Here is a 12,093-nt window from a genome sequence, read left to right on the forward strand (position 1 = left end):
TCCACCCTCCTTTCCTCCCACCTCCACTCCACCTTCCTTTCCTCCCTCCATTTCTCCCACCTCCATCCTTCCCTCCATTCCTCCCACCTCCCTCCACCACCACTGACACACCTCATCACTACTCGGTTCACCTGGCTATAAAATTCATCACCTTGAGGCAGCTCAGGCGACTGGCCAATCACCAGACTCATAACCCAGTCATGGAAACTACAGCTGCGTGGTGATAGTGGGAGTAATAATCCATGATGCTAGTGGTGGTGGTGATTATGGTTGTGATAATCTATAAAATGGTGGTAGTGATAATTGTAATTGTGGTAGGGGAATATTTTAACGTACGAGCCTTAAAGAATCTGCCAGTACACAGTGAAGCATCTCTCAACCGCTTCACTGGCAGTACACTACCCACTACCCCCTCGGGTCCCCCTTGTGGGATAATCCGGGATAATGAGTGGGAGTGAGTGTGGGTGATTCACGCCCGCTTGTCGTAGCCAGGGGCCGCCCATACTGTGATGCTCATTTGTTCACACGGCCCAGTGGACCAGGTGACCCACCCGTATTAACGACTTATATCCTCTTAACAAGGATAAAATACATATAGTACTTACACCTTTTAATAACTACAGAAACATTCAAAGGTAAAACTCGAATCAGTACGTATAAAAACGTTGTGTAATAATCATATACGGTACACATGCCTTGATACATCACAGGATAATCAAGTGCACGTCTGAACACACTTGAGCTAAACCTACTTAACTGACTCGTCACTATCCTAACAACCTAAACAACATAGTTTAACTTTAGCAGAAACAATAATATGAACGGTGGACACTTTCCCCTTTGGGTTATCAATGTAGAGTCGTGTACACAGTCACTTACACCAAGTACCTTTTAAATATATTTTTAGGCTTATTCCCTTCCTCATAACATTACCAAAATAATGTCCGTCTCTAACAGCGATACAGTATTGAAAGTTTCTGAAGCTCTTGTAGTTGTGTTGAGAAACCTAATAAAAAATTATGTTCAGGTACTTTATACAAATATAGAAGTACCATACAGGTAGTCTTAGATATATGAAAGACAGGTACAATATATTAATTACCGTTAACAACATACTGTGACCACCTAGATATTATTGTACCATTTTTTGGTAGCTTAGTCTCTATTTGTACTTACATAACTAAATTTAAAGCTTTCGGTTCTGATTTAAGAACTAAGTTGAACCTAAGAGAGGTCTGGGCCTCATCACCACCGCCTCCCAGGGAAACACATCAATAATTAAGTAGGTGGTGAAACATGACATTTGATGTACAGACACTGTAATTATTCTTAAAAATCTTCGTCTCCCCTAATGTCACGGTGCATAATTGTGAGAGAAACTATACACCAGGATCGACACTCACACACACTGACCTTTTAAAACTTCACCATTATGTTGACGCTGAGAACCTAGGGCTTGATACTCATAATTATTTAAGACGTCCTATCTCCCAGTGTGGGTCATAACTTGAGCCACGACTTCTTTTTTTGCTGTGACCAATACTCAAAACAATATTGGCGCATGTGCATTATGCAGAAGACCCGACAGCAGCACCCTTATCCACTACCTCCTAAGTCTTAGGACCTAAGATGTTCCCACACACAACGCTTCCGTGACGCCTGCTGGACCACCACTCCACGACCCCCTGACGGAGACATGGTGATCTTCCCCATACAGTACTGGCCAGATATTATGTAAATAACATTGATTATGTGTTAAAGGAATATCCTTCCTTCCTTAGGAATTAGTAAGCCCCTTTATAATATTTATACTGTATATACTTGTCACACTTGCCAGATGCTTCTGGTGTCATTGTACAGGAGTACCTAGTGACAACACTAGGCTCCCGCTTCCTCTATCAAGAAATAAACAATTGAAATTGAAAATTGAACAATATTGGCCCATAGGCACGGCTATGTTTGATGACATATGGTCACACAAACTTATGACACTCAGGAGGTGTTATAAGCGAAATCATAAGCTTGAAGCCCCATCCTCCTCTGCGTTAAAGTCATTTAAAAATACATTGAAAGTATAAACTAAAATATAAATAAAATCTATCAAATGATAAATTATTGTATTCTAGCATACAAGCCCACACAGTACAAATAACGTTTCTCCCCATATAACAGTACACATCGTCATGCCTCAGGTATTGGCGAAAGTTAACAAGCAATGTTGTATGTCCACATAATACAGCGGACAATGACGTGTTAATGATGTTTCCCAACTTAAGCAAACACCAGAAATTATAAAGTATTATAAAGTATCTGCAATTGTGCCAAGCGCGGACCCCCCACCCCCCTTCTACCGACGTCGCCTACATACTGATGTTCTCTATTATTTTCATGGTATTGTTATTTAAAATAATTGTGTTTGACAACTTCCTGGGAATGTATTTGTTATTTGATGGATCAACGCTTATTACTCACCAACTAAGGTTTTCCAAAAGGCAAAGTTGACAAGTTAAAATAATGAGTGAATAATCTAGGCCTCTAGGGGTTGAAATACGTGGATGTAGCAAGGAGCACTCATGCAAGAATCACTGTTATCGTGACAGACAAATTTAAGTTATGAAAGGGATAAGAAGACATTAAGTAAACCGAGTCATTTAACAACATTTATATTACAGTACTAAGTATTGATTATTATAGTTGGTTAATTAGGTACATTACACAAAAGTAAAACACAAATATGCAATTATCAATACACCAGAATATTACCAGATTTTTAGTTTAAACATTAAATACACATACTAAATACAACACACAAACCTGATAGAAATGGCAGCTCGGGTAGCATGTCTAGGTTGCGATGGCCAACCACAAGGAACCAGGGATTACCGTTGTAGTCCACTACCATCAAGCCATCACAACACCGCCGGCAGTAGTTCGTAATACAATGCTTCGTCCACACCCTGGGAGAAGAGGAACCAGTAGGCCGCAGAGTACAGCTTACCACGCAGATACACTTGCCTCGAATCCCTCGGTCTCATAGTCGGATGAGAAACTGGTTCTGATCGGTGCTCACTGGGGTCGAGTAGCTTCGTGAAGCAGTTTCTTCTCCTGGTGTCAAGCTGGAGCAAGTGGTTGTTATGAAACTTATGATGGTAGAGTGAGGAGGGGAGAGAGTCGTCACATTACTGAAACCCATTAAATTTAATTTCCGAGAGAAAGGTATTTTTCGGTCCAAAAATGACTAAGGCTTGGCATTTTGGCCATAATCTTGATCTGTGAAATTTTACTCAAAATCTCAGTATAGGTACTCCAGAGTATGCCGATTCCGAATCTGTGGTTAAAAAATTTAATTGCAGGGTAATTAGTGGTCGTAATGATTTTGGATGATTTTAATGACATTTGTCAATGCTAATTCCTCGCCCCCTATCACCCTGTGGTTTTTCAAGGTCACTTTTTAATGTTTGTGTGTTATTCTGTGTGTATTTAAACAGTTGACACATTAAATTGCAATTCTGAGAGTAAAATTTTTGGGGACATTATCTTCTCTCACCGATTTTGTTCAGAATAACATTATAGGTACTCCTGAACGAGATGATGAAGGATCTGTTGTCAGAAATTCGATATCTGGATAATTACTTGTCCAAATGACTCCTGGACATTTCTAATTACTTTTGCAACACTTATTACTCGCCACCTATGGTTTTTCAATATCACTTTTTGGTGCTTTTGTAATAGTCTGGGTGTATTTAAGTAGTTACACACATTTACAGGGGGTAATTCCAATTCCGAGAGAAAAGTAGTTTTTGGTCCATAATCTTGATCTCTGGAATTTTGTTCATAATCTCAGTATACTGTAGGTACTCCTGAGCATGCTGATTCTTAATCTTTGATGTTTGGAAGATGCATTATTATGAGATTGTATTTTATTCCTTGTGTTCTTTCATCAGTTCATGTAAGACAATGATGAACATTATTTTATGAAATATTTTGTTTTAGATACCGGGTATCTTGTCAAGTGATACCTTGTCAGACATAACCAGTTTATACGGTTTCATCTTTATGTTGGCTAATATACTAAGTCTCCAGATATTATTATAACTTGGGTCTTGCCAATGTTCTAAAATTATCAGAGTGCAGGTACAGTACAGTATAAGATATACATCATTGCTCTATTTGTTGTTCAATACACTACCATTATGTATTTGCTAGTTTTCTAATACAGTACTCAAGTTTATTATGTACTTTGGTGTATTCTCTCATTTGTAAGACATGATGTGTCTTGGGTAACAACTGCACATCTTTCTTTTTCTTCCCAAAATGTTTCATGTATTAAAGAATTTAAGTCAAAGACCTGTATCTATGTACAGTAATATCAAACACATGCAATGTCAAATCATGGGTAGAAAGGATTTGCTGTACATATCATTGTAATCTTCATAGCTTGTTGAAGACTTAAACAAAATATACTTCAATACATCAAATATCTTGATGTTTAAGACTATCACATCTTGTGAGCCTTCAACACCACAAGATATATTTTGATGTTGAAGACCTTATCACAAGATATTTCATTACATCAAATACCTTGTGTTTAAAAGACTCTCAAAGACAGATGTACAGCAACTCTTTTCTACTCATTCCTCGGCAACACTTCTGGTCTCACCAAGCACTTTATAAGCAATGTAAGTCAAAATAAAAGATCGTGTCTCCTCAAACTCTCTTTATTATTTACTAAGACAAAATACAGCCATTATTGGACTTAAACTTTTTTCGATTTTTCCAGGTTTTTTGAGGGGTCATTTCTGAAGAGAGGCTGCAGCTCACCTGGTAAGTTTGACCAGAAACATGGCAGAATTCACTACACGCTGTATGTTGCTTGTTTCTCCTTGTTGGTGAGATGCTTTTTGAATGTTTGCAAATCTAAGATAATGACAGTAGCTCTGAAGATGAGTGAAATAAGACTGTCTAATATACTCTTGGTAGTTGATTTTTCTGTTTAGCAGTGTTAGGCTAAGCATTTTATCTGAATACTTTGGCATTACATATTCATACAAAATGCTTGGCATTTCATCTGAATATGTACCATAATGTCAAAGTACTCTGTATTCAAATCAAGCACTTAGCATAACAACAGCAAAATCATCTAGAAAAAGTACGGTACAGTAGTATCTTAAAGTCAATTTCACTCATCTTTAAAACTACCATCATTATCTTAGATTTGCATAGACATTCAAAAAGCATCTCACCAACAAGGAGAAACAAACAACATTCAGCCTGTTGCCAATTCTGCCGTACTCACGTTGCTGCCATAACCTGAAATAGAAAATACAACATTTTGATTTCTATACAAAAAGATGACAGCAGCTTGAACATGGCAGAATTGGATGCTTTTTTATTGTCTGCTGCATTATCTAAGATAATGATGGTAGTTTTAAAGATGAGTGAAATAAGACTGTCTAAAATACTCTTGGTAGTTGATTTTGTTGTTTAGCAGTGTTGTTATGCTAAGTGTTTGATCTGAATACTTCGACATTACATATTCAGACAAAATCCTTGGCATTTCAAAGTATTCAAATCACACACTTAGCATAACAACACTGCTAAACAACAAAATCAACTACCAAGAGTATTTTAGACAGTCTTATTTCACTCATCTTCAAAACTACCATCATTATCTTAGATTTGCAGACATTAAAAAGGCAACTCAACAACAATGAAAAACAAACAACATTCAGCATGTAGCCAAAAGTTCCAAACCATCTGCCACATTAAGACACCTCCATAGTGAAGCAATTAAAATCTTTATACATATTTACTTTTAATTAGCAACAATGATAAACTTTAACAGTACTATGAGCTATTTCTTGGGCAACCTCATTACTACACGTTTATTCTAAGAATAAACCAATATATATAATCTTTAAACTTCAACTTCTCAGTTAAGACAACCACTAAGTCACAAACAAACCACCCCACTTAATTTCATTTTCAAAACTAATATTTTCAACTCCCATTTTACTCTAAAAACATGACTAGCCTTCAAGAATTTTACTTTACATTACTGTTTACAGCCAAGTGCCACAACTCTGATATTCAATATAAAAAAAATTGGTAAATTACCCAAGACTATCACCATTCCAGTAACTGTGACCACTGAAGACCTACAAACTGTATATTACATGATCCTTCTCAATGGGAAATCGATGTAGAAAAGGTTGAAAATAAATACAGGAAGTCCTCGCTTAATGTCGTGGTTGCGTTCATGTAAACCACAACGTTAACGGAATAAATTTTTCCCATAAGAAATAGATAAAATACGCTAGTTACGTTCCCCAGCCTCCACATAGCCAGCATCTTCTCCATCTTCTCGATCACAGAACTTCGAGCACGACTTGTCTTTGTTGCACTCATAGAAGTACCACTTCCAGCACTAGCCTTAATCGTGTCTGTGCTGGTCCAGATAGTACGCACTGTTGTGGGGGTTACGCCTAATGCTACACCAATGTCCACAGCACATTCACCTTTCTCAAAACGGTTTAAAACCTCCATTTTCGTAGCAAGGCTAGTGGTCTTGCGTTGCTTCTTCACAACACTAGCATCACTAACACTTGATGGGTGCTTGGTAGCCTTTTCGAATGGTTACAGTACAGTATTTATAGCAAGAACACTTAGGCATGCACGTATGCTGTGGAAGCTTAACAAAGACTAGGGAGACAATGCTTGGGGACGCTCCACGGAAAAGCATAGTGCACCAAGATGAGAGAGGGTGGCGCGTGCCATACAAAGTAGTCTGTGTTGGGTGACAACGTTATAATGAATCAGTCGGGTCGTAAAACAACGTTGTCGGTTTCATGGGTATCTAAATAGTAGCGACGTTATAATGAAACAACGTTGTCGGGGGCAACATTAAGCGAGGACTTACTGTATATAAAGTTATGTCAAGCAATTTGTATTTTGAACATTAAGGTGGTACAGTACATTATAAAGTGCAAAACATTACCCTTTGGTCTGTCGCTTTAGTGACTCCCATCCTAGTTAGTTACTTTATAAATGCAGAATAACTTTCATTAATGCATTTACTTACCGTAAAAGATCATTATCCTCTCGAATTTATAGATCATTGAAGTTACAGCATACAGTAAGATCTCATATTTCGAGCAATTTCATTTCGCTTTTTTAATTTCGCGAACACTACCTAATGTACCTAACCACGTCTTATATTTGGCATAAAATATCGTGAGTTTCGCGAGATCCAGCCCTCATACCAGTTAGTCATTTCTGCTACAACGCGTGTTTTGTCAACGCGAATTGGTTGTAACGCAATTCATGAATAGGGGAACGCTGTTTGTAAAACGCGAACTTTTGCATACGAATACTGGCTATAGCGCGATTCCATCCTCAATGTTTTGATTCCATCCTCAACATTTTAAGCGCGGCGCGGGGTTATGCAATGTTTACAGTTCACGTTCGACATCACATGTACAATTGATTCGTGTCTTTTGTTTGTGAAGTGTTTTTTGAGAGGTATTCTGTAAATTTCTTTCTTTTTTTGCAAATTTAGCTGTTACCCATAAATACTGTATGAATAGAATAAGTAAAAAGAATGTTTCGCAGTGAGGACTAATAAAGGGGTTTACACCAACGCTCTGTTTACATCGCATGATCAATTGAATCGTGCGGTTTCTGTCGATTGCTCCGTGATTTTGCTGTTTTCTCCAATTTTGTTGAATAGGGAAAGACAAGGTAAGAAGAGTGTTTCCAAGAAGCGTTCTGGTGATCGAATTGCCAGTGGTGAGCATAAAAGAGGTTTACAAAAAAGCAACTATCGCATAGTAGCCCACGCCATCCTAGCGACCGCCCGGGCTGCTATTGTGTGCTTTTTTGGGTGGTGCTACCACCTGTCGAGTCAAGATAATGGCCTCTACCTTTACTGGGGGTCCTACTGGTGCTGGTGGGGGTGGGACAGACCCACCTAAGTGGCCAAATAAGGAAAAGGAGAAGCAGGACTATCATATGGGAGTTAAGTTTGCCAAGTACTGTACTCGATGTAGGATAGCAGCGTTTGATTAAGTTACTTGAGGAAGGCCTAAAAACTAGTTACCGGAAAGCACAATCAGGTCAATAAAGGCAGAATTTGTATCATTTGGAGGTTATAAATGGGAAAATCAGAGGTTGATTTAGAGTGGCCAGTCTATATTGTTATTTTTACCATTAGTTTATGTATTTGCATTTGGCGAATTTGAATTTGGTGCAATTTTTCCAGTCTATATTATTCACGAAATACAAGATCTTACTGTATTTAAAAATTCCTCTTCAATGCTTTTGGGGCCTCAGATACCCAGAACCTAATCTCTGGTACGGTCTTGACATCTAACTTCACCACTGCAGTTTACACCTCAATGGCCCAGCCTGCAATAATTATTAGTTTTTAAAGTAAATTAAGATCACTTTCTTTTAGCAAAGTTATGTTATTCAACTAAAGACTTTACATTTAAAGTACTTTGATAGATAAACACCTTTTATGCAATGAGAGTTCTAGGGTTATTACGGGTGGGAAGATTTAAACAAACTACAGTACTAACCATTTGGCTAGTTATTCAAGCATGACAATTAATTTGAACAAATTTAGTCATGATATTTAACACCTTAGCTGCATCAAAACTATTCATCTGTACTTTAAATGCAGTCTTCAGAACATCATAGTTTTGCTAAAATAAACATCTCAAATTTCCAAATATTGACACCTTACCATAACTTGTGTCTCATCTCCACAAATTTGTTTCCCACTCAAGCTCAAAAATATCCCTTATTAGCCAACTGTCACAAATTATCATGACTAAACGAATATTTAACATTAAATTATCACCTTAATATTAACTACAGCCTTTAAGATTTAGTTTTCATTACTGTATACAGCCAAGGGCCACAAATTTGTACGCTTTGGTATTTAACAATTGCTGTACTCCAATAACTATTACCGGTACTATTACCTGTACTTATTTTTATACATATGTAGCCAGTAAAATGCTTTCCAAGCTTTCACGTAACTGAGGAATTGAAAGTGATGATTTGCTCCAACAAACTCCTTATTAGTTGCATAAAAACTATTTCCATCTATTATCTTTCAAAGCAAAGTCTCCACAAAATCTTTGCTAAAACTAAATTTTTTATTCTAATTAACAACAAGATTCACCACTTTACCATAACGTCAAGTCCCTCCTCTCTACATGCACGTCTCCCGCTGAAACTCAAAAAATTTTCTGCCGTCTTCTTGCAACTCCAACCAAGTTTAGACCATGAAGCTGGCAGCAACTTGAGCATGGCAGAAATGGCTACATTAAACCTTGCTTGTTTCTCCTTGTTGGTAAGTTACTTTCAAATGTGTAAATCCATGATGGTGGTTTTTGAAGAAGATTGAAAATGAATTTCAAGATACTATTGGTAGATGTATTACTTTTAGCAGTCTGCTATGCAATCTTTGATTTGATTATGTAAGGCCAGATGAAACACTTAGCATAACAGAAAGGTAAACAGCAATACAATTACCAAAAGTATCTTACCCAGTCAATTTTACTCATCTTCAAAAACACCATCATCTTTGATTTGCACATTCAAGAGCAACTTACCAACAAGGAGAAACTAAGCAAGGTTCAGTGTAGCAAATTCTGCCATGCTCAAGTTGCTGCCATAACCTGAAATAAACATACAATTAGATTTCTAAACACAAATATCAAATATTTATACCTGCCAAACTGCTTAAATCCAATGATTTTACTTTGAAAGATTCTTACATAATGAACCCCGTGTGTACAGGTCACCCAGCTCAAAATCATGCCATTACCAGATAAAATACTGTATTGTAAAAGAGGGTTATTTTTATTCAGCTCAGGAGGCAGACTATTAGAAGTTGGATGAAATTCTTTATTCGGTACAGTGACCCCTCCATTAACGAACTCAATCCGTTCCAGAAGGTCGTTCGTTAACCGAAACCATTGTTTCAATGGGTTTTTGGGTAATTGGTTCCAGCTCACCGAAAATTTCCTAAATTCAACAAAAATGGTAGAAAAGTTCACTTACTTTGAGGTGTGTATGTAGAAGGCTCCTAGATGATGATGATGATGATGATGGAAATTAGAATGGGGGTGGAGGAGAAGGAAGAAGAAAAGGCATTGGGGTGGAAGAGAAGTCACCCCATGGCACCATTTCATCCATAAAATTTTAGTTCTCTTGGTGTATTTCAAGATTATTTTCTTTATATCAACACGGCACTGCATTATATATTGTCAATATGTAAAATATATTTCAAAATGACCAATAATTTGCTTGGAAACACAGAAAAAAAGCATTTAGTTGAAGAGAGTCTCAAGCAAGATGTTACCTCCAGTGAAAACAGAGAGAGACTAACTCCTGTTTGCTGTGTTAAGAGGCTGGATGCCGCGCATTAAACTAGTCACTTTACCTTCAATTATGTTCAATAATTGTTAAAATGACTAAAAAATTGAATATTAAACTTTTAAAATTATTGAATAGTATAAACTTCTTGATATTTACTAAAATAGTAAGGAACTTAAGCCCTAGAACCGATTAATGTATTGGCGGACTGATACTAAAGCTGGTTTCCCGGTCAGTGCAAGCGAAAACATGTTGAGGTCGGTTCGTAAGAACTTCGTTAACCGAATTTTTTTTCGTTAACCATTGAAGATCCTTATGGAAGGCAGTTCATTAATCGAAATTACGTTAACCGAGGTGTTCGTTAAACGAGGGGTCACTGTATTTACTTATTAATTTACAGCAAGGATAGTTTACGATAACTAGCTAGAAGAGAACAAGGACCCATTTGAAGAAAGGTAAATTACACTGGGTAACAAACATCACTTACTTCCATGAGAAATGAATGCAACTTACATTACTCTCATCTGGCTCCCACAGCTTCAAACATAACAATTGACAGCTGATCACCCAGTTACACGAACCCCAAAAGTACTGTATACTGAACGATAAATTCTAATCATAAGTTGATCCTAATTATAACTTTTAATGCAAGAAGCAAAACACAACTTCTACACGTTATACAGTGTAGGAGTTCCAGTGAAATACTTAAACTTGACTGATCCAGATACCAGTTCAGGTGCACTGTCGCGACAATGCAGGAAGCAAAAATAATTTGGGCCTCACCTCACCTGTCTCCCTTACAGCCTGTGCTTAGAGTTTACATTCACCAAATCACTGTCCTTGGCCTTCAAATTAGTGTTGAACCACACAACAGATGGAACAATCCTTAAAAAAACTACAATGACATTGTAATACAAAATTGTTTTCATACCAACTCAATGATGCCACGAAGGAGATGTAGTGATCCTCCTCACTGTGCCACTTGTAGTAGGTTCTTTTGGATGTTAGACTTGTTATTCTTTTGATCACTCTCACCTTTACTTCATTAGTAACAGAGGGTAGGATTGATATAAAGGTACATCAGTTCAATGCATGTATTTACAAATTTACTTTTCCAACACCACGAGAACAAATTTAGTTAAGATTAAATCACTGCACAGGCACAAGGTGTGGTCCAAGTTATTGGTTCAGGTCCTGCTCTGGTGTTCCAGCTAAAACCCACGATAGGAGTAGGAGGCAAACCAATCGTATCACCGTCACAGGCACAAGGTATAGCACAGGATGCCAGTAGAGGAAGTAGTGAACACTGGAGGTGTATTGACATCCTCCACAGGAAAAAAGGGGGAGCAGACCTAACACAGCACTCACACAAGCACTAAATTTGTTCGTGTGGTGTTGGAAAAGTAAATTTGTAAATACATGCATTATATTGAGCTGATGAATATGAATCCTACCCTCTTTGTTGCTAATGAAGTAAAGGTGAGAATGAGCAGAAGAGTAGTGAGTCTATCAAACAGGGAGGTACTACCGCCTGGGAAGATATTGGAAGCATCATGTATTATCTAATGGTCGACCCTGCTGCCATATGGTATCACAAAAATTTTGAAAAAGTCCCAGGTTGCTCATCTGACTTCCTGCCTCATTTACACACAATTGCAGGGTTTCAATTACTTCTCTTACTATTGACAACACAACACACATACT

At 37.5% G+C, this 12,093-nt stretch overlaps 1 long non-coding RNA gene across 1 annotated transcript; it reads right to left on the reverse strand.

Annotated features, from left to right (window-relative positions):
• Window positions 1–4,704: 4,704 nt before the first annotated feature.
• LOC121871916 lies at window positions 4,705–10,014 on the reverse strand. The gene is made up of 3 exons (XR_006089984.1): window positions 9,199–10,014; window positions 8,292–8,406; window positions 4,705–5,310 (listed from the first exon to the last, which is right to left on the reverse strand). It is a non-coding gene; the product is annotated as an uncharacterized LOC121871916 (long non-coding RNA).
• Between the last annotated feature and the right edge of the window lie 2,079 nt (window positions 10,015–12,093).

Source organism: Homarus americanus, unplaced genomic scaffold (genome assembly GCF_018991925.1).
Source record: "Homarus americanus isolate GMGI-L3 unplaced genomic scaffold, GMGI_Hamer_2.0 scaffold34345, whole genome shotgun sequence".
NCBI classification, from domain to species: Eukaryota; Metazoa; Arthropoda; class Malacostraca; order Decapoda; family Nephropidae; genus Homarus; species Homarus americanus.